The sequence below is a fragment of the Glossina fuscipes genome, unplaced genomic scaffold (genome assembly GCF_014805625.2).
Source record: "Glossina fuscipes isolate IAEA_lab_2018 unplaced genomic scaffold, Yale_Gfus_2 27, whole genome shotgun sequence".
Taxonomy (NCBI): Eukaryota; Metazoa; Arthropoda; class Insecta; order Diptera; family Glossinidae; genus Glossina; species Glossina fuscipes.
In genome coordinates, this window is record NW_023998422.1 from 4,575,233 (window position 1) to 4,602,582 (window position 27,350).

General features: G+C 34.4%; 1 non-coding gene across 1 annotated transcript; it reads right to left on the minus strand.

The window, feature by feature from the left end:
• Positions 1-24,906: 24,906 nt before the first annotated feature.
• On the minus strand, positions 24,907-25,030 carry Trnal-caa. The gene is made up of 2 exons: positions 24,993-25,030; positions 24,907-24,951 (listed from the first exon to the last, which is right to left on the minus strand). It is a non-coding gene; the product is annotated as a tRNA-Leu (tRNA).
• Positions 25,031-27,350: the final 2,320 nt, after the last annotated feature.

Genomic DNA, 27,350 nt, shown 5'->3' on the forward strand with positions numbered 1-27,350 from the left:
TGACTCTTTCTCTCTTTCCCCATTTTTTTCTCACCACCACAGAACGGAAGTAATCAAAAAAAAATTACGTTGAAAGTTGAAATGTAACTCAAGGGTAATAGGTCTTTAGTTCGATTAGTAGTAGCAAATAAGATCACACTTTTGCCGATACTACGTTGGATTATGAATGGTTTTCCAGTGCACTATTCTTCTAATTTTCACCGGAACAAAGTGCTAAGGAACAATCACTTTTCGTTGTAGTGTCGCTGGCCTAATTCGTTCAAAAAAAATATAAATTAATCGGTATGAAATGTCAAACGTATCAAACATTTGTATAAACCGCAATGCGTCGAATTACTTGCTTGAGTACATTTGTGCTTATCGAAAAGAGTTATGAAGTTAAAAGCCATCCTCGTCGTGGCACATTGTCTTTCGATGAATATTAAAATTTTTAATCACCCACTAAAGTTACCGTTCGGACGTAGGGCTTGAGTCAATGGTTTCTAATACCCATCTCTAGTCGTACAGACGTCTTGTTGCAGAGAACACGTAATAGAAGAATTTTAATCATCATCGACACACTCATCACCTTCTAATGTCCAAGACTACTTGAATATTCTTCACAAGTGCTCAAACGTCAAAGCGGTTGTAAGGATAGAAAGTTGGCATAACCTGTATGTAGAACTTTAATAAAAACTGAAAAAAATTTGTAAAGATTGTTAACACTCGCCTGCTTTATTGACTGAAGAGCCAAGTTTGACAGATCCAAACTCGAAGCATCGCCGCAACATAAACTCAAAACTAGCAAACACGACTTGCTTTTAAGAGATTCTATAGTTATATCCAAAACATAGCTTGAAAGCTGAAATGACCGATTATATAATATTTGTCCTTACTCTCGTGTACCTTGTTACACTTGCAATTGTTAATGCACTCTTGATATTTATACAATAAAAAAAGACAAAAAGTGAATGATTACTAGTAAGAGAAACTTTAATTTAAGTCCACTATTGATATCATTTTTATCAAGTATACCGTATGCAAAGTCGACCCAGTGTTACTTTCATTTAAATCAACATACATACATATAGTTATACGTTGGAATGGTACAAACATATATATGCATTAAAATTTCCTCTTTTCATTCGAAACTTTTGTACAATTATTGAGTTTTATGTGCAAGAATGTGTTCCGAACTGTTTGCTTATTCATAGTCTCGTTTATATATGCTGCCGTCATTACCGAACCGTAACATCGTTGGGGTCATAAAAATTGTTTCAGGATCACCTGTAATAATGGTAAAACAATAAAATGCTTCTCCATTTTTCGTTTTCGTTTTCGTTTTCGTTTTTTTTTTTTTTTTTTTTTTGGCAAGACGAGAAAACAACTCAACTGAACACGAATTGAAGCATATATACATACATATACATATATGACGCAAGTGTATGCGTGTGCGAGTGACGTTGTTAAAGGAAAAACTTTTTCTTTATGTTTCATTTAAGGATATATAATAGGATTTTTTATTTCGATAAAGAGAAAAGGTGTTCTACCGTCACGCTTAACCTTAATGTCTCATTAAAAATTTAAATGGCAACCAAGAGAAATTTGAAAAAATTTATGCGAAAATTTCCTTGTGCTTCAATTTAACTAAAAAAAAAAAAAAATAAACGAAGCAGTAAAGCGATATTTAGCAGTAATCCTGAACGCCTGTAGAGGTATGGTTACTGAGCGTCTCTATGCCAAATTCATTTCAAAAAAAGTCCAAATTCTTACTCTTGATTAATGCATTCCTCATTTCTTGAATTCCAATATTTGGCACAAACACTTTCGCATTAAATGCAAGAAAAAATACAAAATAAATTTCGTGGTTCGCTGTCGAGCTATTATATCACAGAAGGAGATTTCATAATGTTTTACTAATCCACTACGGCTCATGTCAGTTGGCCACGACGAAATCGGGTTGACCAATCATGTTGCTTCTAAACGAACTTGAATGGATATTTGCATCTTGTAATCATAAGCAAGGGATAAACAATTTATTTGTAATAATTCCGTAAAGTTCGTGTAACTTTCTCCTAAAGCTCGCCAATATTCACGATATAGTAGAGGTTTTGCGAGCTCAAACTCAGCGTTTTCTGGTCTATGTAGATTTACATTCGGGCAACTTCAAGTTCTCCGCGCGAAAGGATTAAAAACAGCTCGCAAATGCACCTCATTGCTGGGCTCATCGACTCTTCCCCATGCCATGACTATACTCTTCCCAATCCCTTCATTTCAATGGCTTACATAATTTACAGATCCCGCCGACAAGACGAATCATTTTAAAATTGTTTATGTGATGAAACCGCTTTTTCAGAAATTATGCGACAGACCTGGTCCGCTCTCCTGAATATAGATATCGTCTACAACCGCTTCATCAATGTAAAAACCAAAGAAAAGTCTATGAACATTGTTCGACAGCTTGTTCACTCTTGGTAACGAACGAAAGCCAAACTATTACGGTTCAAGACCCGCTTTACATTGCCACTCTTTGTGATTAGACAAGTCGCTCATCTAATTGCCTTGGGTCTTGAGAGTAATTTGGCTCTTTCACGTACCCAGGCAGAGAAAAATGAACCTCATCGTTGAAAAGAATTTCATTTAGAAGTTTATGCATTTTGAGCATCTAGTCCGCGAAGATCAGAAAATCCCCTGCTTTTACTTACTAAAAGCAATTGCAATGACTTGTGCTACTATAATAAAAATACACGCGGACTAAGTTTTTCATTGTTATGTTTCCAAAGTTAAAAATTCAATCAAGACGGATATGTAAAGCCTTCCGACATTAACTGTTTCAAGACTAACTTATATTTGTTTCCTCTTCTTCTGAGTAAGCGAATATTTGTTCTTCAAGGCCAGATATAGCAGCTCACCACGCCTATTTTATGAGCTGTGAGACACGAATATATACATATAAATAGGTACAATTTGGTTTAACGTAAAATAAGGAAATCTTTGAAGTAATATTCAAGTGCAAGTTGACAGTAGACCCAGAATTCTTGATCGCTTCTGATCTGACTACGTTTGACTCCTGTTTAACGCTTCCGTAATCAAAAAGTTTATAATACAGGAACTCATGCGCTTTAATATTCTGGCCAGTAGGACGAAATTGACTTATCTTACGTTCCCGTATGCACTGATCGTCTAGTTTCATTAAATAGCGTAGATTTCTTGTCACAAGCGCAATGACAAAATTAATGTGCATAGAAAAATAACTTTTCGCAAGCGTTTTGAAAAAACTCCTTAATCTAACGATTCTAATATCTGTTCGTGTCCTTATAAGGAATTATTTCGGACAGATATTCATCCCTTGTTGGGATGCTGGTTACTGTAACAGTAACTATTTTGTTATTTATGGTCTCAAATAAAATGGTAATAGATTTTTTTTGTATTTCCTTAGCTTCTCGTTAGTTTAAAAAATTTAATACTCAACCGTTGTCATTACGTTGTAATACTTCGAGTTACTATATTAAAAAACCTACAATTTATCCTATAAGGTATAAAGAAATAAATTTAATAAGTTTCTTAACATCCACCGGCCTTTTCGTGTGCTGCCTTTTAAAATGGAAGGATTATGGCTTTTTGTAGTAAAGTTGAACGTTTATTAAAAAAAAAAAAAAAACTACAAGAGTTATTTATTTTAAACTATAAACCTTCGTTAGTCATTCCTCTTTCCATATTTCTAACACAAACATACCTAAAGATTAGTTGGACTATTAAAGTTGTATACATACGTGTAGAGTAAGACAAGAAGGAAGTGAGCAATTGAAGTAAATGGACAAAACCTGATGTAAACAGTCACTAGAAGAGCATATCATTCCTAAATGTTTCCCCAACGTGCAACTTGTACCCCAGACTTGTCATTCTGAAGAATCACCATATAGCACCTTTCCTTATGTTGCATCCTTTCTGTATTTACCTCCAAGAGATGCACTTATTTTGACACATCCCATACTGTACAGGTTCGTTCATCTTTGATCAGTACCATGTTATTATCTGGCTGCAATATATTATATAGATTCAGTCGAACTAAGCACCGCTTTGTAAACTTGAAGGCTTAAACTATGACATTATGGAGAAGAGCGTGAAAAACCTGAAAGTGAACCGCTTTCAGTTCATGGTAAACAGCTTTTACAATATTTTTTAAGCTTAAGCTACTAACAAGCGGACGTAAGTTTAAGTCACCTATAGCTCCGTCGGTCTGCCTAGGATATATATTTTCCTCATCGGAAAAATTAACTTAAATTAATCGAAAACCATACTCGCTGCAGAGCATAAGCTGAGAACAGCTCTGCTTCCTGAAGGCAGACAAAATATTAGCGCCTTTTTCGCTCATTAATCACAAGCGATATTATGATGAACATTTCCATCTATATCTTATCTTAAAGATTGCACAGCACCTGTGCGAAAATATGTAGATTCAATCAAGCCCACTTAATCGTTTAGAGCATATAAAGTCCGTTTCTCCGTTTTCCTTTTTTTGCTTTTGTTCCATACTGTAATTATAAAAGATTCGGTCACTGCCAAATATGATTTCCTTTCTCACATCTCTTCTTTAACGATCAACTCCTTGTACATATTGCTTCTGGTAGATTTTTCCGCCGATTGTCTCGTTGGTTTTTAGCAAATCCAGATAGAGTACCAATACCGAATGGTGGCGCCAGAAATATTCGTCTTTGCAGTCCATATTAATCGTTTATTTAGTCGTTCTTTAGTCTGTATATTGGGATGCTTACATACTTTCCATCATCTTTTCTTTGAGTCGAAAGGGAAAAGTGTTGCCTTTCTTTTGTCGCATAGCCCGACGCAAAGAAAACACTTCAGTGGAATAATTTATAATATCACTAGGAAAAGTCATAGTATTTTGCGGTGCGATAAAAATCTAGCTAAGTCCACTTTAATAACGAAAATGTGGGTAATGCGACTTCCACAGCTTCTTCCTGCTGACATGCCGCATATCCGAATAGATAAGTGGCCCCACTAACCAAGTCGATGTTCGCGAGTTCAAACTTTAGTACCCTTTGACTGTAATCTAGTCGAAGCTAAAACGACTGCTCGGTTCCTAAAGGCACAGCACTTGTCTACGTTCCTTCCTTGGCCGCGACTATAACGCACGTATGGGAAGCGTATAATAATTCGTAAATTGAAAAAAGAGATGACAAAAAAGAAGTTAGCGACTAGGGGCGAGCCCCCTATAAGTGCGTCGTTTTTAACCAATTTTGATAATGAATTTTTCATAAATCCTCTTCTCACGTCTTTGCCATCATTATTTGCTTTAGCGTCTTTACGATGCAAAGTGAGTAGAAGAAAAGAAAAAAGACGAATACTTTGGAAATTCCACGTTTTCTTCTCTTGTCAACCTACTAACACATAGTACTCCTAGTTATTTCTTTCTTGTACAAATTTAATGAACAACTTTAACCCAATTGAAAACTTCCAAATCTTTGCTCTTAGTTACGTTTAAAAAGCATAAAAAATTTGCGAATTTTTCGCAATATTATATTTTTCTTGTTTTGTTTTCATTTGAAAGTCAAATTAAAATTTCTTGTATTTATGTATATTTTTTAAAACATTTTTATTTGAATTTTTTCTTTTTCTTCTCGCAAAAGTCACAAAAAGTTACCATTCATTCAACACTTGATTTTGTTTACTTTTAATTCATATGAGGGTATAACCGACAAGTGTTTTCTCCATCTACAATATTTAACAATATGCGTATATGTGAGCATATATGTGTTTGCGCGTGTGTACATATACGCTTGTGATCTATTGAATTTATGCAACTCTTGGCAAAAGTTATGAATCTCATATGTATGCTTCAGTAATTAAATAAACTTTTCTACACACACACATATGCGTGCATTCACGTATGGATTCACTTGCGAGTGTCTACACTTGAAGAAAGTACATACAACTATGTTTACATCGAGAGAGACGACGAGATGATTCGTAAATTTTGAAATTTTGTTCTTGTTTTCGAATAAGTAACGTAAACAAATAGAAATACTAAAGTGGACCACGGACCACCTTGCACCAACCTATAAAAAGCAAGAACATTATAGTTGGACAAGGACAACTTCGCCCAGTACAAGTATTCACTCGTTCCGCTAATAATGCACCAAAAATTACACGTTATTCTCATCCGCCGACATACCTTTAATGAAAGTCCACATATTGGGGGATACCCAAAACATCATTTAACCTGATCGTACTTAAGCAAACTTAAGTTACTTCCTGATAATTTCATTATTTATCATAAAAAACTAGAAACTGGACTTTCTCTCTATATAATGGCTTGCCCGTCACGATAAACCCTACGGAGGTTACAGTTTAAAAAATGGACCTATCTGACCCAAATCCTCTACTGTTTTTTTTTTTTTTGGTAAATTGCTACTGTGGGCCAAAGTTCATCATAATGTATAAGAGCTGAAGAACTTAGCATTCATGAGATATCTTATATGGAGTGATGTCCAAGAAGTAGACCCATCTGGGTCAAATTTAGTCCACTTAATCTTTACGTCAAATTGGTATCACGAAACAAATTTTCATTATCAAACATTAACGATTAGGCCTTTTCGGAGTATAGGGCTTCTCATTTCCTGAGGATCCTTATACGCTGCAATACCCAAGCAATTGACCTACGCAGTTCAAATTCGTCAACATTGATTTCTTTGCAAATTTATTATTATAAACCACGAAATACTGAAAATTATATCTTTTCACCACGCAAAGATTTAGTTTTCGTATGAACAGTCATATGAACGGACGTTCAACAAATTGCCTCAGTCGAACCAAATTTTTTATGACAATTTCAATGCCCAAAGTAGTTACTTAGCGGGTTTTGTCGAAAACATTTGAAAATTGGAATTTGTAGAGAATGGCCGACAGAGCGGACCGTTCCGAAACATTTTTAATAGTGTTCACGCTTGAACCAAATAACGTCCATGCACCGAATTTCATCAAAATTGCAATCTGTAGGTTAAGCACAAAAATACGGAGGCAGCTTAGATCAATTCAGAAAATAGTTCCAAGTGTATTAGAAAGTGGATCTATCCTAAGCTCAAATGGCATACAACATAGAAATCATTACATACATCGGTTTACTTAAGTCGCGTAATCCTCCAAAGCAATAGGCAAATCGCAATCACATCAATAAAACGTTTCCGAGCACGCATTTCAGGGACTAGGTACGGTATGTGAAAAAATTTTAGTTTTTTGTGAATGTATTCCTAATAATTCCACGTAAAAATCATTTAATTGAAAATATTGGTTTCCGCGTTGAACACACGAAAACAAAGCAGACAGTGGGACGGACTCTTAAAATCTATCCAGAAAGCGACTCAGAAAGTTATTCTGATTTGATGGGTATAATAAAAGGTAGGTCTATCTGCTGGGTCCCCGCACCCACACAAACTTATTACTTGCACCATAATGACGCGTAGCTGATGATAATAAGTTTATATGAATGTGAAGAAATTCTTACGAAAATCTTATCAATTGACGCTGCAAGTAGTAATTTCTTATCAATGTTTTCTTTCGGTGCACGATTAAACACGATTAAATTTATGGATGCGAGTGTGTATGTGGATGTGCTTCTTTAAGGACATACGTATAAGTATAAGATCTGAATATTTTTTAAATCATTTTCTTTTTCTTGCTTATTTCTTAAGAATAAAAAAACTTATCAAAAAGTTTTATGTATATTTGCGAATAATTTCAACTTTTCCATGGTATTAATATAAAGCGATATATTAGTTAATTAACAGCAACGTTTCATTACTATATACATCTTCATACAGCGTTTATATAAATGAAAGCTTACGAAGACTTTAAATTTATATTTTGTTTTAGCTTGGCAAGAAAGTAATGTCGGCACTAATACAAATGTAAATCTCAATCATACGATTACCTTCGGAACCACAAAGGTCGCTGGACCCTACAGAATATTTTATGATTTTTAAGAAATCTGTTTATTAATTCCACTGGTTCTACTTAGCTTTAGTTATGAAAACGATTGCTTTTTCTGGTGATTCCTATTGTCAAGGAAGTTCCAATATGAAGCGAAAAGACAAGCCGCTTCCATAAGAGCACAAACCTGTTGAAGACTTAAAAACATTTACGAAATCTACGATAGCGATTGCTTATGTTAAAGAGTGTAGAGGGATTCTGAACGAGCAACCACAGTTGATGATGATCAACGCACATCCATCCATGAGCAAAAATGCTATTTACTATTATTCGCAAGAAAGCAGGTAAGTTAAGTGTGCCCTTGAAGGTCCTCGATATTTTGCTTATGCACAATTTATTCATGAATTAATACAGGAATAAAGGAATTGCGGCGTTTAAAGTTTATTTAAATAAACCGCATTCAACATTGTCTGCCTATAGGTTTAGCCCAGCAGATTTTTTAAAAGAGACCTCAAGCCAACTGATCCGCCACAACGAGGTGAACTTATTCAAAACTTTCCACGCTACAAGATCAAAAAGAAATATACAGTCAAAGAGGAATTTGAATTAAAAGCCAGGAATGAACTTATGATATTTACTATCCCAAACCTATTCCATAGAATTCAGATGACTCGACACCAACTTTTCTTATACTAATCTTTTAACCCGCTTTAGAAGATATTCGTAAATATTTACATTTTTTTTTTTTTATTTGTGTCCTTCAATTTTCTTGTCCAAGTGTTTCAATAGTGCATGGTAGGGGAAAGGCAAGATGAATAAATTCACTTTCTTGATCCAAAAATTCATATTTCACATTAACAAGAGAGACATATCTATCGCCTATCATTATATTAGTATGGGGAAAAAGAAATCCATTATTTGTATATGAACTTCATATACATATATATATTTTCCGTCTCATTGTCTTGCGAGGCTCTTTTAGAGTGTTATATGAACGCGGTCACAATTTCTCCGCCGTGTTATGCAAATCCGTTTACATCAACAGGTATTACAGGGCTGTCTACTATCCATATACATTGAAAAGTCCATGTTCTCATCATACGTTACACCAGTTGCGATACGAGGGTATATTACGTTTGTGCGGATGTATGCAACACCCAAGAAGACTTAAGATGGACTCACCTTTTATTGTACCCATCGAATCAGAAAGCGATTCTAAACTTGTCTGTCCGTCCGTCCGCGTCTGTCCGGCTTGTGTTTCTGTGCTTAACAAACAACTCGCACTATTTAAGATATTTTAATGAATTTTATTACAAAGAAAATTTTTTTTGGCCCAAGGACGAAGCCACTGGAAATTCGCCGCATTAGACAGCTTTTTCGATCACTTCTCAGATAAAGCAAAAGAAATGCATGCAATCCTTTTTTATTTTATTCTTCATGTTTTCCTTCCAGGCCGTACCTTCCTTCTCAGCTTAAGGCATTTTCAACGTATGACGGAAAGAGGACAGAGATGAGAAACTGTATTTTTTAAGCAACAGATATGCAGTAAACATATATTTCAATTAAATTTAATTTACGGCAAAATGTAGTAAGGGATTAATTCCTTTTGGTCGTCATTTCTCAAAGAGAATTTATATACATTTAAGTACGACATGCAAGAAATGCTACACTAGAGTGTCTGGTATGCTTTCGCAGCAGTTCAGGCATTGTCCCGTTTGTGACAATAGTGTCGATTCAATTGGCATGATTAAAAGAAAATATTAATAGTAAGTATTAAAAAGGAATGAAAAAGTATATATGTATGTGGGAGGAGAGAACAAATGGAAACAAAGGAGACAATTGTGAAGAAGTAAGTACGAGGTTGGATTGAAGGTCCTCATCTCGAAAATTCTTTGAACAAAGAAAGGCTTCATAAGGAAATAATTATTCATGCTTGAGTACGCTTTGCTTAAATGAGTTTTGCGCTCCATTTGCTATCTAAATTCAATAAATTGTTTTTTTTTTTTTTTCCTTTAAACAAAATTTAAGTACATAATGCATATGGAAAAAGAAATGAATAGACTATAGTTGGGCGCGGCCGACTATTAGATAACCTATACTTAAAATACTGTCGTTAGTCGCTTAATATACTGTCGTTTATCTTCGTGAAAATACATTAAACATTATCCATTATTTTTACGTGAAGGCATAATTTTTTAGATAGTCTTTGTATTGGAGGACGCTCGAAACGTGAACTAATGTGGTCCAAATTAACAAACTCAATTTACTTGTCACTTGCTTTTGTCATAAAGAACTCCAAGTTAGACTATGTTGGCATAGAAGGGTTTGCTTTTCTGGGGATTTTCATGGTTGGGTCCAAAAGACCTATAGGATCCACAAAACAGACTTACGTTGCCCACATACGTTTGCCCAATGCGTTATTATTATGCAATAATTTTCATCAAGTAATATCAAAAGTTGGGTCTTTTTGCCATATTACAATTTAGTTTCCATATGAACGTTTATATGACAGGGGGTTTAAAATATTGCCCATTCGATCCTAATTTTTCGCGCGAATATTGCTACTCAGCAAATTTTTGTTGCGAAATTCCGAACATTAACATATGTTTTCATGTAAAATAAGGCGTTATTTGGGCAATGGTCGAAACCAGTGGTCCCATCCGAACCACGTCAGTGTATCAAATTTCATTATAATATTTTAAAAATTGCAATCTGCTGATTGAACACAAAAATACATCGGACGGCCAGACAAGCTCATTCCGATCCAGAAAATGTTTCTGAGTCGAAGAGTGTAATAATACGTGAGTCTACGTCAAGTTCTTCTGAGTGTTACATATGTCCGCACAAACTTAACATATCCTGTACGGCAAGTAATGGGGGGGTATGAAAACAAAAACAAACCGTACTATGACTATTTATTCGTTTGTAATGTATCGTAAGGCTTAGATACACATATTTAATATTTTATCACCTTTATATAATTTATCCTATTTTCTATGACGAATCTCGTCCTTCGATGATGGATATAAAAGGGGTGAAGTTTTTTTCGGCTTGGCCGCCGCTATCTCCTATATAATGTTTAAATACAAGATCATTCACTCTATGTGCCCGCTCATATGTTCGTTCGATATAGCATCTGTATGTAGGAAGGAGGAGAAATTAAATAATTTTTAATCGAAGACTTTGTCCTTCAAATTACGGGTCCATAATAAAATTTTACATTTAAGGCTCTAGCAAAGCCTTAGCTTACGCGTTAATTACATTACAAGTCACTTTTTGTCAGATCTCGAGAAAAGGTTGTGAAATTCAGTATGAACCAAAAGATGTGATTCAAGCCCTATATAACTGTTCTTTCTTAGCAGTGCCAGTAACTTAGCAATAATTATTTATTGAGAAATAAATCAAAGACCAAATCTAGATGATGCATTTTCATTAATCTCATGTCTTTCGTGAAATGTAAGTCATATTTTCGGACGACAAGATCATGTCGACGTTATCAAATACATAAGACATATAAACATAATACCAATACCATATAAAGTCTTAAGGATTGAAATTTTCGAACGCGTTTCCAAACAAACTTTATAAAAATAAGAATTAAAGGTAATACTTACTTACTTGATACCCCCTACAAGAAAAACGTCGATTTTTTTATATTTCGGGTTCTTTTTCATCAAAATATCATTGGTTATCTGATAAGTTTAAATTATTAGCTTTTCATTACCATTTCGTTAGCGCCGTCATAGAGCGACATTTAGGAAAATCGCACTTTCGGAAGAACAAAAACACAAAGTATTTCACGAACATTCTTTTAACTTGGAAATGAGAGAAATTCCATTTAACTAATTTCCGAAACAATCCTCGTTATATTAAGATGAAACACTCTTAGCTCCTCTTAGTTCTTATCATTTTATAAAGAGACAAAAGTTTCTTTTTACCCACAAAAGAGAAGAATTATTAATATAAAGTAAATGCTCTGCGATAAGTGGGAAAGAGAACGAAACACATCCATTTACACTTTTTTACTTTACTAATTGTTGCAAAGTCTCAGGCAAGTGTTGCCTTTGAAAGCCATACACATTCGTTTACACTCGAAGAAAGTCTTATTTGACCAAAGGATACTTTTTCACTATTTGTAAAGAGAAGAACAAGAAAATTCTATTGTAAATACACAATTTAAAGTAAGTAAGATTTATTCGATTCGAAAACCCATCACTTTTAAATAAGTTAAGATATATTTTGCTGTGGGGTCAAAGTTCATGATGTCTTTTTATTCTTTGTATTCCTATTGATATATCTTCACAATTGGGAGCAGTTTAGAGCAGTTTAGAGCCGCTTCTGTTCTCTCTCTCTCTCTTTCTCTCTACCCCTCTCTCTACCCCTCCTCTTAGGTATTATTTAATTAGAATATCATGGCTTTTCCTTAATTGCAGGAGGACTAACATCCCAAGGAATACCTGCAGAACATGCACAAAATAATATCAATAGCAAGTGTTGGGCCACTATTCGCTTAGAGAATAGCAGATATTGGTCACGGAATAGATTCATGGAGTGTCTGAATTGCTTCCCACGGAACGTTTTCCCATTCTTGAACCACAACGTCTGCCAATTACATCAACAATGTTGAAAACGGATATATCTGCTCCTCATTCTCGGCTTTAAAACTCTACGCAATGATTCAATTATGTTCAGATCTGGCGGTTGTACTGGTCAGGGAAGATGATTGACAATATTTTGATGGTATTGAAAGTAACACTGAGCAATCCATCTTTGAGATAATCGAAATATTCATTCGTTGTAATCCGGTCACGAATGTCAACGAGAGGACCAGTTGAATACCACGATGTAGCCGTCCAAACCATAACGGAATACAAAGTGTATCGCCGTTGCAGCCCTTCCATGAATATTAGACTTGCGAAGCTCCCGCGTTGTGTTTTTCCCAAAACAATAGTGCTCAGATGTGTGTTGAGCTCTGCTGTCGCTTTTGCGCTCCGTGGTTTTGTTCTCTGGCCAATATGGTTTTTAATATTTGTCTTTTTCAGATAAGTTTTAGGGTTTGTCCACTATTCTTCTTCGACGACGCTCTTTTACCATATTTTATGGATGCTGTCATTATAGTAGATTCCGTCGGTCGTGAAACATTAAGCAGTTCAACCATTTTCGTCACAGATATTTCCGCTCACCAAGCAATAACAAAAATTTCAAATGTTACGTACGCCACCGATCACTTGTTTTAACGATCGCGTAGCACATACTAAAAAATAATGTACAAGATTTGGGAAATCAGCGGTGCAATCGATACGCATCGCATTGTTTGTATGGAATCAATGTTCTCAAAACACAGCAAGGCAGTATAGTATTAGGATAAGTGTTCATATTATTTTATCCATTCCCTCTATATATAATGCAATCGTATTCTTTTTCTAGAACTTAGCAAAACAGCAACTGATGTCTTACTGTCCTCGGTAAAAAAATTCACTGAGAACACGAGGCTATTTTGACAGTTAACTTGACTGCAAGTTTATATAGGTGCACTTTTTGTATGGTTTCACGTCCCCCATGTAACTATAATCGTATTGCGGGGATTATTTTTTGCCATGTTCTCCAATTATTTTCTAATTTCTAATTTTATTTCAATATCATTATATCACAGCATTCTGAATGATTTTGAGATGATAACTATAGCGTAGGACGTATATGTTCATGCATGTAAGTGTCAATGAATGAATGGATATGTTGCGTACATCTACACCAAATCACATCCAAGTTTCAAGAATTTTTATAAGGTTTTTTTCATTTTGCCTACCATCGTTAGGGGCACTTTTCCTTTTTCTTCTTGAATTCAGCAAATCGACAACAGAGGGGTAATAACCCATGAAAAATATAACATCCGCTCTTTTGTTCAGCTGTTTGTTAACAACGGCTAAATACAAAAACGAAAGCTAACTTTTGTCTACGCGATTACCTCACAAATGATTCGCTTACTGTACTGAGTAGAAAAAGAAAACCAATTATTTCCTTTGAAATTTAACATAAGGCAGATAGTTAAAAATAAAACCACTGAACATGAATTTATTCACGACTAAAGAGTTTTACAATAAAAGATCAATGGAAGCACATACTGGCGAACCGACTGCTTCTCCCTTGTTGGATATAACAGGTGAACCGGCGAGTTCTGCCCTTACCTAGTAACGGTAGTCTTCTATCTCAATATTTTGATATCTAACATGGAAAAAGACAATAGTGGGCCACAGCTCGCCTCCAAATACCTCCCTACCTCACTCAAAATATTTCAAAAATTGTGATTTGTTGGATAACAACAGAAGACGAACAGAGAGACAGACTGAAGCCCTTCTGACTGTTGTATACTTTCACACAAACTTAATATGTCCTTGCACCACGAGTAAGTAGTTTAGGACATGAACATGGACAAGACGGCTGCGGGACGAAGTAAGAAGTAAGAGCCGAGAAGTCCACGATTAAGAAAACGTACGCATTACAAGACTCCGCATATAGTATAGCCGTAGTCCTGTATGCATGAAAAACAAAAATCATCAAAAAAATAGAAAGGAAAAATAAATTTGACGTTCATATGAAAGTTATATGAGGTCAAAGGAAGTGCATTGCAACACTTAGTGATACTAAAATTAGATTTTTAATAAATTATTGATAAAAAAAAAAAAAAAAACGCCCAGGAGAGATAAAATGTCATTATGTATTTTCTGTGAATTTGTGACCACTTTTGTACCTACCGCACAACGGATGTTAATTGCTATCCGGTTAAAGCAATTTATAAATTGCACGCATAATTTTGCCCACAAAACATTTTCAGTGAAATGATGTTTTGCAAGTTAAATGTACTTTTTAAATATATTCATTTAAATTCATACTTTTATCCACAAATGCAATCAAAAATTTATAAAATTACTTTTGGAACCACATGAACGGCAAAAGAAAAAAATTCGTAAAAATTAAAGCCTTGGGCATACGAAGCATCCTGAACACCTTACATTTTGAAATTAGGAAAAGCTTATGATTAAAAGAGTCGTTGATAACACACAGTCTCGTGAACGTTCCGACGACTAAGCAATTTTGTAAATGCATTTTTCTTATGTTTATGGAAAAATCTGAAAGTGATAACAAATTGTAGTTTGTACAGTGACATACCAAGCAAACTGAAGCGAGCATTACTAAAGCCTTTGCAAATTTAATATTAACTCTACACATATATAGACTTGGTGGAGGATTTATAGTTTTTTATGTTTTTCAGTTGCCTTGCGGCAAAAGAACTCATAAACTTTGCATGACCTTTTCGTAGACTTATAAGCATAAAAACATCTCTGCATATGTTAATAATAAAACAGGACATATATAACCATAATCACTAGAATATTTAAATTTAAAAAGTATTCATAAATACATATATATTTACACGTATGCATAAAAAGTCGAAAGCATCAACACATACCACCAAACCAAAGTGTGGGCAAAAAAAGTCTCTTTTGTTTACAGTTTTACTGCTTCATGTCGTATTGTCAAACAACTTCATTTATGTGTTTTCAACATGCACAGCAAAAATATCTGCAGAAAATGTTTACATTTGTCAGTAAAAATGACTGCCTGTCTACTTAACTCGCTCTTTCTCTCTCGCTCTCTCTCTCTCTCTCTACGTCCACCATAAAGGCATACGGTAGATTTACCACACGTTTGCTATGCATAGAAAAGTACAAATTCCATAAAGCATAATGTGCATAATGTCGGAATCGAACGCCTGCGGAAAACTTCGGCTTTAACAAGAAAAGTTGCCTCAGATATTTTTCCTTTCACGTTCATTAGTAGTTATCGTAGTTATAGTGAGTGTTCAGTTGGTAAAGGCGTAACATAACACTTAACCACTGGACTGCGGCCGCTTCCCTATCTCGTTCTCTGCCTCATTTCTTTCCAGCCAGTACGACGCAAATGAGACATGGGAAATATTCTCTAAGTGACGGAACACTCAATCATCTACTTAACAAAAAACTTAGTTTAGAAAAGTCACTGCTCTTGCCCATATTGCGTTCAAGGACTCTCCTTTTTCCCTTTTTTAAAAAAAAATTATCTTCTTCGCTTAAGGTAAGTATGTTTCTGTAAGATTCTGTAACTCGAGAGGGCTTTCAAATAATTGCTACAAATACAATGTTAAGGTCTACACATCGTTCCATTTTACGATCAAATGTGATCCACAATCTAGTCTATATTAGATATTAGAATATTCGACCCATGCCGGCTATAGCTTTTTTTTTTTCTTGCTTACTTATGTAGTCAACGTTTTATTAATAATTATTTAAAAAACCACATAAGCAATAAATCATAATTTTACTTTATAAGCATTGAACTGAGCATCATCATCATTATTATTGCAGTAACCAAAAACCACAAAATCATCATGTGGCCAGTTTTATAAATTTTATCTGTAATGGCATGGAAAAATGGTATACTTATAAAACAATCTACATAACATAATCATTTCGCATAGAAATCACTTTATGACATTTATGGATGAAAAAGCTGAAATTGTTCCCTCTCAGAGGCACTTATTTAGAGTAAGTGTGCAGCTTATTCGCTTTTTCTTAAATACATGGAGCTATAACTAATTACTCGAGGTAGTATAACGCATACCTTACGGTGGAAAATTTTAAACTTATCATAAAGTGGTTAATGTGATGTGGAGTCTCAATTTTAGACACTCTTAAGGACGGATTGATTGGTTTTTTAAACCTGAGAATTAAAGATGAATCCATTGCAAGTAATGAACACGAATTTATTTATCCAGTGTGTTTTCTCCCTTTAGGGTCCATTAGTCCTTTGCAAGCTGTCGCCGTTGGCGCCGTTGATTAAAGCAATCTCTTTAAAACTAACATGTATTGATGGACCATACATATTGCCGTGACGTCCAGAAACTGACAGTTAATTTCTTCTTCTTCTTCTATAACTCAAGACAAGTCACTATGCTGAGTAAAAAAAACAGTTCAATATGAACACAAAGTTTGGTCCTGCACGTAGTTACAAATTATTCTTATGTAATTAAAGTAGGATAAGTACAATTTACTTTCCACACAATTTCTTTTATAGCGAGTAGTGTGTTATTTTCTTGTGAGTATTATCCGTATACCGTAATAAGTAAAAACGGAATGGAATGCGAACATTATAGAGTTAATAAAATGGGATTGAATTATAATCCCATGATGTATTTGAATTTTTATACAGGTGAGGGGTATAAATAGCGTACCTAAGAATGCCTGGAATGAGCGCTGAGACTTACCCCAGCATTATTTTATTAAAAGGTACATTTTTCCAACCAAGCAAAAATTCCATTACTCACAAGTTGTTGGCCTGAACTGTAATAAAGTTGGCGGTTGGCTTGATTGTAGACGTATATGTAAATATATGTTTTGCATGTTATCACGTCCGCCACGTAATTATGATTGACAGTCAATTTATTTTTTTTTTAAATAAGTTATGATATCTAAAAACTGATTAGAAATATTTTGTAAGGGTAACCGTAACATGGTCGAATATATATGGAATGAATGCCGCAACATCCACGATTATTACCACTGTTATTAACCTAAAAATTTTATGAAAAACAAGTGAAAACATTATAGTGGAAAAGGGCTCCCTATTAAATATCCTACATCGCTTCACTTAGTGCAGTTATTCATGTACCGATATTCGATTTCGAATAGAACTTTATATGAGAAGAGGTCAAAAACGTTGTCCGATCCAAACCATTATCCATAGTGCACGTCTTTGATCTAAAACATGTCCCTGTAGCAAATTGTCTTAAAAACTGCGGCATGTTCGTTGAGCACAAAAAACCATGACGGACAGACAAACTTAGATCGATTGATAAAAGATGGATGGATCGCTCTCAGATCCTTCTGGATATTGCATATATGCGCAAAAACTTGATATACAGTTGTACCACGAGTGGTGTAGAGTATAATGATTGTCTTAAAAATTGAAATGCTATAGCATTTACGTCATTTTGCATTTTGCAATGAAAACGATCATTGTAATATCTGCGTCCGTCAATGTGTTAAAATACATATATTATCTTGATTTTATAAAAAGTTTTAAAAACCAAGGCGTATTGAAAATTTATTAAAGGAAACCCGTCCGGAAAATTGATAATAAAAAACAAAAACAAATTATACGTTTTCATAATGAGCGACAATTAGAAAGTTTTCACTTAAAGCAAATCATAAGGCCCAAGCAAGAGCTTCATATTACCGCCGTTATCTTAATAACATATATATCGATGTGGTCTGCTATGTACTATATATGAAAGATTTCTGTGTGAAAAATAAGGTATAGGCTTTCCTTATAGTTACTTGAATTATCGCTAAGGTTTTTGCTTGGATGTTTTCCTGAAGCTATTCTTAGGCCTTAGAGATAAACGTCGAGCATTTTGCAAAGGTATCCGCGTGTATGTGAGCGATGGTGGCTGACATTCAAAAATCAGGGCAATTACTACGTGCCTGCTATCATCTTCGAAGAAGAAGACCGCGAGGCTCACATTATAGAAAGTAATGGACGTTCGTGGTTAGCCTAAGAATTCTTGACCGCTATAACGTATGATATTGTTTATTTAGGTACTGATGGCGATAGACAGAGCTCCCTCACAGATATTCAAAATTTCAAGAAAAATTTTTTTCTCATGACAAAAAAGAATATTAGTGATTAGGACATTTTTCCCATATCTTACTCCGATTACATTACATTAATGATATAAATTTTTCATACCCATCATCATTATCCGACGTCCGCGCTATTTAATTTAGAATTAACAGGCGAGCTTGCCATACTGTACTCTCCAAATTTGATACCCAATTGATTATACTACGAAGAAAAGACGAGTGCCCCTCGCTCGATCGATGGTCGATTATATTTATTTTAGAATTAATTTATTTTCTGATAGTAAGGCTTGTACAAAATAATTCTCAGCATTTTGTCTTGTTTAGCATATGACTAATAAGCGGAAAATATCAAAAAAAAGAAGAAAAAAGTAAAAACATGTTCACTCCATGACCATTCATAGAACATAGATCCGAATTTTTTTCATTTTATGAGAGGTGGTCTCAGGTTATGTTGCATTGTGAATGTACCCTTCGAATAGTTTGTCTCAATTTCAATACCAATCTACTTGCGTCAGGGGAATATTTACCACAAACTAGCGAGCGGACAGATGGACATGCTTAAATCGATTGTGTGATATATACGACATGTGGCGTTTTTGAAACTTTCTTTTGGAGGTCGCAAACATTTTCACAAACGGAATGCACCTTTCATCCTTCAATGGGGGGATATAAAAATTTTTGATTCAATTACCTTATATCCTCCGAATATATTACCTGACTTACGGTTTTACCCTAAACGCATTACGCCTACAGACAACAATAGTTCATAATCTGATACACGACAACAGTCGTCTTGAAAAATTTAAAGAGAACATGCACTAAAAGATTGAACCAATGCGATAAACAGTCCTCGGAGTTCAAGCAGAAATATTTGATGAATTTATTCTCTTTCATGAGAGAAGAAATTGTGCTCAAAACTTTGCATAATTACTCTAATAATGAATTTACAAAACAATAATTCGAAACGAATTGATTTATATTAAATTAAATTCACTAAACCAGATAAACATGTTCTTAAGCTTCAACTTGCTTGTAAAGAAAGTATTAAAATAGTAAGCGAAAGAAGAAAAAACATGTACACAAAAGGATTTCAATTATTCACCTAGCGGTTAATTACAAGTAACAAGCCCGCATTGAATACCTACATACAAACCTAATTACAATTAATTATGATTCAAAGCAAAACAAGCAAACAATAATAACATTGACCGAAAATCTTTCTCGTGAGGGATTAATAACTTTAGGCCTTGCTTTATGTAAAATGCAAGAATAAAAGTAATTCTTGTATAATCACAAATTAACTTACATATGTATAAGCATGGTCTTTAAGAGATTGGGTTCCTTTAGGAATCATCTTCATGTTTGCACTTTGACGTTTATACTCTGGAACGTCTCTTTTCTTTATGCAAAACCAGTAGCGAGACGTTGGTTACTTTAATAACTTTCACAAACAGCATGGGGAATATCACCCACAGCATGAGCTTTACGACCAAAACCAGCAAATAGATCTTCGTCGCTCTCTTCAATGCAATTCAAGCTGCCATCACGAGCCTATACTAACTACTGACTTCGTCACTAACTTACTCCAGTACAATACTTTTGGCATAACACGCAGCGCCAAAGGGATTGATTTTCCATCCGGTACCTAAATAAGCTTTTTTGTCATCTTTACCAACCCTACGTTGATAGCATCGATGATTAGCATACTTGCTGACAAGGCGCAAATCTTCGGTCTTACTCATAATTCCCAGACTTTCTCAAGCAACGGCAAACAAAAAACGAAGGCCTATTAAATTTTATACTGACGTTATTTGTATTTCTAATCAACTTGAACATCGAAATCAATGGAACCCTCGACCAGAACTCCGAAGCAGGTATCACTGCCTTGCCTGCCCTAAGCAAAAGAAGGCAAGGCTGTTTTATTTTGCTTCCATCACAATGCAAAAAACTCTGATAGACGAGGATTTGCCCATAATTACTCCAAAAACAGCATAAGAATGTACCCCTTCACTCAATAAGAACAGAGGATGACAGGTAAATGCTTTCAATATTGACGCATTTATATGATTTTTAGATAATACCAATCAACAAAAGAAACGCATCAAATTACAGTCGCTTATTGGCAGATGCCTCAATAGACATCTACATGTCGTCCTACGACCTTATTGAATGATTTTTAGTTTGTAAAACGCATATAAAGTCCAAGTGTCTTAAGAATATTTTTATCGCAACCAATCAGTAAAATTCTTATACTTGATCGCAAAATTTCCTCCTTTCAGCATAAGCGAATTGGGAATGTTAAAAAAATCCCAAGCAACTTGAACATAATTTCCCACATCACTTATAATTATCGCTCCGTTAAGAACCACTCCTATTACATTTTACTGGAATGTGAGATTTCGTCATTATACATTTACTAACATTTCATAAACATGTGATTATTAGACAAACAAACTGTATTTAACATTTGAATTATAACACCACACGCACACATTGATGCCAAAAGGGTAAACATTAACATTAATATAATACCCATGTACTTGTGTAACTGATTATTTATACGTACTTATGTAGAACACGTTCGCAGTGGATTGCTTCAAAAAGTTAATTTATGCTTAAAGCATTGCTTACCGAGCGATGGAAAACAAAGTTTCACGATTAACAGAAGTGCTTGATTCTTCTCCGCGTTTGCAAAGTAAACGTTAAGATAAATACGATTTTGTTTTATTTAGCAAAGGCCGATGTAAAAGTATTGAAGTCTCATTAATGTGGAGAATTGTGTAGAATATAACCTCTGTGTCTTCCTATGTTGTAGCAACAACATACTCGCAAGGAATTGACAATAATTTATTTAAATTTTTCGTATTTTTGGTTTGCATTGCACCTTGTATGGAAAAAGATCACGCCCATTTTTTCCCACATTGATCTTTTTCTTCAAAATCGCTTCAAGCCTATCTGTCTACACTTCCATTACCATTTCAACCGTTTCTTTTGTTCGACATGCACTGATCGCAATTTTCGAAGCAATTTGATGATATTTGATTGAGTAAAACCATCCAAATAGACTTAAGTCTGTCTGTCCATGCGTGCAACGTGCACAGGGTGCAATTAAACAAATAATTTGATGAAATTTGGGCGAATTTTGGACCTAGGACCTTACAAGTATAGAACCGCTTCGCGTATAACTCCGAATTTTGAAAAAATTGATTACATAAAAAATATTTGTCGTTCTCAATACTTCTAAGCTTTGCTATACTAAATGAATCTAAAAAATGTGGCAGAGATGAAATACCTTTTCGAACCCCTTTCTTAGGGCCTTATTTAATCTCTAATATTTCACAATGAAATCTGGTGCAGAATAATGATTTGATATACTGATACAGTTTGATAAGTTTGAACAGGATTAATCAATTATGCGGACAGGTTTGTATATGGAACTAATACCTAATGTTTGTTATCTTTTGAAAAAAATAGTGTAGTAGGGTACTCAAAGGTCGAGTTTACCCGATTATATCTAGTCAATCCAAATTCAACAACATCGAGATAAACAAACGGTAAGGCAAGGTAAGTGAATGCGTGGCGATAAAAAATCCAATAAAATGATTCCCTGAAATTTAAATCCACCAAGCCACTTGGCTTGAATAAAATGAATAATTTTGTACTCCAAAATTCTGATTGACAAATAAAGAAATGTAAACGCAAAAGTGCTACACGACATTTCCCACTTCATAAGCTTTGAACAGGGGCGCTGCTCTCTGGAAGTGCTGTTGCTACACGTTGGGGGGATATCGGGTTTTTTTAAGAGGATGTCGAGAGACTGCTTTAAAACAATGTTGAACCATTCTAATAGTTAAGGCATGAAGCATTTACACATAACCATACATATATACTTAACATATTTATACATTCATATATACAGCTATATATATATATATATATATATATATTCATAAATATATATGTATTTAAATGTATATGAACATACGCTGTAGCGTACATAACGTCCATTCTGACACAGCGTACATAATGAAAATATGTAGTCTAGCTAGAATTGCGGCATGTGATTGCCTTAACTCCTAAAGGAAAATTGACATCAGGTGTTGTTTTGTTCTGCTTTGCAACAAATTCAAAATTTTGCTTTAATTCTAATCTTATTATGTTATTAAAAGGAAAATACCAAAAGCAACGAGAGACTTCATGCGTATAAACTTTGAGCAAAAATAGAAATATAAACAAAGAAAATAATGCTGCTTTAACTTGTTAAATACTCAAGTAAATGTATTTAAGATTCTCTGTAGGGAATACAAATTTCCACATGTAATTGAAATGTTTTAGTTAATTGATTGATAATGATCCTAGAACTTAATCAAATATTAAGAAGAAATATTCAATGATTTTCAAGTTTATGGCCAAAAAAAAAAAACGGAGATATAATCACCAAATGTTCCGATAAATCGTTCAGATCCTGGATATAATAATTTCCCGTGACTTGTACTGGGCAAGAGGAAAATAGGAATTTTTAGTAGACTTCATCTTCTCTACTCCCTTCTTCTGTAAGAATAAAATGAACATGTAAGAACACTATAACGAGGCTCGTCCCACCATTATATACCCTACGTACAAACTTCATACACTTTTGAACCATAAGCGATGTACTGTATAAAATTTAAAAAATAATCAAACAAAATCTTCAATAAGCAACGATACACCATATATGTAGCAACAATAGTTTCGATAGGCATGATTTGATTTGTGGCTGGTCTTGCCCAACGGTTTCCTAGCAATACCTACTTAGAACATTTTATCCTAAAGGTGCTATTGTTTTTTAGTTTCACCAAGTTGAACGTTGCGCTTCGATCAGAAAAACTAAAGCGCTCCTGAAAAAGAAAGAAATATTCTATGGAACCGAAAAATAAACCCACAATGTCGACACAGTTTTCAGCACATTTATTATTAACTCAGCTACGCTACATTAATACCTTAGGACGTAACTATCACACGTTCGACATCTAAAAGTTAAAAAACAACCTTCTTAGGCAATAATCTTCGAAGCCAAAATAAGCGGGTCAAAGCATTTCCAAAATCAATTTTTTTAACAATGTCTAATAAAAAATGGAATATAATTTTAAAAAGAACGCTTTGGTAATTATTGCTATTAATAAATATGTTATTAATAAATATTATAAATAGTGAACTCAACACAACAACCCTAACCGTATGTAATTCTCATTGCAACAATTTCTTACGAACGAGAGCAGTTTTAACTTGCCGCAGATTAGGAGCAAGGATAAAATTTATATCACCAGACCACTACTACCTTCTCTCATAGAATCAAACACGCCATTTTGTACGAGAACATGTGCTTGCTTCTCTACATGTACCCTCAACTAGTTACTAAATGAGAGAATAATTCAATAAATTTATAGTAGAATTCCTTGTTAACTATTGATGATATTTGGAAGCAAAGTGGGAAGAACCTTTTAAACCGAATTACTGTCTTTATTCAGAAGTCTTTCTGTTTTCGTATTATTATTATTATTATTATAAATTTAGCCAACGAATAAATTCTAAGACTAAATTCTTAAACCACTAGCATGCATCTAAGACTTTCGGCTCTATTGAAAACTCTACCGCACTTGAGATTTGAACTCACGACCATTGAGAGTTGCTAGTCGAGACTCTTGCCTACTCGACCACTCAGGCGGATTAGCTCTACGTATACGTGTAGCGTCGTTATGGCAATCAGAAGATTACGATATTTTATTTAACAAAAACTGTTCATGCACGCGGTTTGAAAAATTTGCACACCACAAACAGCACTATTTGGAATTAGCATTGCCATCCATCCAAATTTTGAAACATAGTTTGCCTAGCTGTATAGATTTGCAATCAATGGTGAAAGAACTTACGGGTCTAAAAACATTTACTTCAAAAATTCCTAGTGTTTTTGGAAGAGTTGAAGCCGTTTTATGAAAACTTTGACGACCTTCCAACCTTCTAAACCCACAACGAAACAAAACTGGTGTATGTTCATAGTAAAAGACCGATTGTTCTTAAAAATTGAATTTAAAGATCGTTTCTATCTTATCGGAAACTTGCTAAATAAATTTCACCTATTTACATTAATTTTTCCAATTTCAGTGATTCTAATAATACAAAGATATACAACAAAATACGTTTAACAAAAGAAATGTTAACGTTAGCACGTGATAGAGATATTTTTATCAAAGTCCAAGTTTTTGTTTTTTATGTGTTTAAAATTAAAAAAAAAAATTTACTTATCATTATAAAAAATAAGTGTTGTCAGAAGTGGGATTCGAACCCACGCCCTCAGAGAGGACCAGAACACTCACTTCACACCCGTGCAAACACAGGCAAGCTTGTACACTTGAGTCTGGCGCCTTAGACCGCTCGGCCATCCTGACATCCGTATGCTCTTCGATTAAAAAGCAAATTTATTTAGAGGTGTTCGTTTGTGTTTGATTCATTTGTGTACACAAGATTCAAACGCAAGCAAATAATGTTTTTCTTTGTTTATGTCACACATATTGCTTGAAAAGTCTGTAGAAATTTTAAAAAAATATGGTCATTTATTAAGAAGCATACTAAATTATCTCATTTAAAACAGGTAAGAACATTATAGTCGTGATAGGCGTCACCTGACAACCCGTAGCCCAAAATTTCTCCTAAAATGTTTGCTTTACGTTGCAAAGCATGTTCTAGTTCTTACAATAGCAATATTGCAGCGCCTTCGCTCATAACGAACCAATCGCGATTCTTGTTAAAAGGTCGCTAGGCTTGGCTTGGAATTTCGTTAAAAGCAGTACTTAAGACCCGTATTCTACAAAACCCATCAATTGATCAATGCACGATTCTCCGCTTCCAGCCAACATTATATCCACATCACCGTTTCGTATAAGACGCATTGCATGGCATGCGAGTAAACTTTATCTTCCTCTTTCTTTATGGCATAATTTTGTAGCCTACAACTCACAGATAGTAGCTATTATGTGCGCTTCGCCAATATATTATTCGGTACTATCAAAATAATACACGTAATAGACGAGGTTTACTTTACCATAACATCGAATGTCAATATTTCCCATCTATTCTTCTCCATGAAAGCGCGCAAATAAAAATACATGTAACGTACCTCCAGCCAAGAAATAAAAGAACTTTAAACATTATTGTGTCGGCTTCGATATGACCGGACCATGTTGAGCTCGATATTTTGCAACAAACAGTGATTATAGTGATTGTGTAATTCTAGCGAATAGTAATTATGGCGGATAGCTAAAGAAGTGCGGACACAAAATAATGAACATATAATCAACAATTACTTAGAGAAGATTGAGCTGCGGATAGCTGAAAAATAATTTTAAAAAACGTAGAAAAAATTTTTGATAAAATGCATTTTTTTCTAAATGAAAAAACTAACCAGTCAGTGTTTGTGTTCTTAAACATCCTTCAATCAATTCTACGTCGCCCACACACTCGCCAGGACCGATTAGCATCTGAATTCTATGCACCCATTTACTAACTACCTGAGAATGAGGCAAAAAATAATTTTTTTGTTTTTTTTAATTTTTTTGTTAATATATTACATGATCATAAAATTTTTTACTGACTTCCACTTCACCCATTAATATAAAATACACTACAGATGGAAGATCCCCTTCTCTGATTACCAAAAATTTTACTACTTTACATAAACGAGCTCGTACTTTCTACAATTCAAGTTAATAGATTACAAAAAGTTACGGGTGGAAATTTACTTATTAGTTACTTATTGCCTTACCGGTGATATTTTGAAAGGACTGTTAGTCCGGCTATTAACTTTACCAGACTTTTACGCTCCTCATTGCTACGTAGAGAATGATGCGTTTTTATCAGCGACTTCTCCTAATTATAAGTAAACAGACCTTTTAGAGAGTTCGGATATTATTTTAAAAACTCCTGCAACTTACCGCTATTGTTAATAAACGAATCTTATGGCGAGTTCGCACTAGCATATAGGACGCTTGTTTTTATTCTTCATACGATACTTTGACGATACTTTGATATATACAATAGCAGGGATGTTTGGTATAAGCCGCAAGTGCTAAGAAATTTTTTTTTTATTGATTATCATTACATTTTAGGGCTCTGCTGGCAACATATGATAAAATAAAGGAAAGAAAAAGTGGACATATAAGCCACAAATCTATTGGCTTAGTCCATCTCTGTTCAACATACCAAAAAAAAAAAAAAATAAAGGAAATGATCCAAGATCCTAAAGATGGCCAACAATTAGTACGAATTATTGCTAGGCGACGTAACAATATCTAGGAAGTTAAAACGGCCGATACGGAAACAGAATTTTTTCATATGTATAGTCGAATCTTTAAGAGAATTAATGTACAGTTAAAACTTACCTTCGTTTAAGCGGCTCGATCAATTCGCCTGTTTGCAAGGGCGACGCATTCACGCAGCGAGAAACTTTAGCCCAACATTAACGACAAGTTACGCCAAAAGAACATACTTGAACCACTTACGAAAAAATCATCCATCTTCATTTTTAAGCACACACTTTCTTGCCGCAGCTTACATTTATTTCTTGTTTTCACCATAAGCCAGCCCTGTCCATTGCATGATTGCCAACTTCCCCATATTTACATTTTAATCTTAACTCTATAGATTTTTTGATTCGAAGCTGCAATGCTTATTGCGAAAATGAAGACTCATTAAGAAGCTGCAAATAACCCT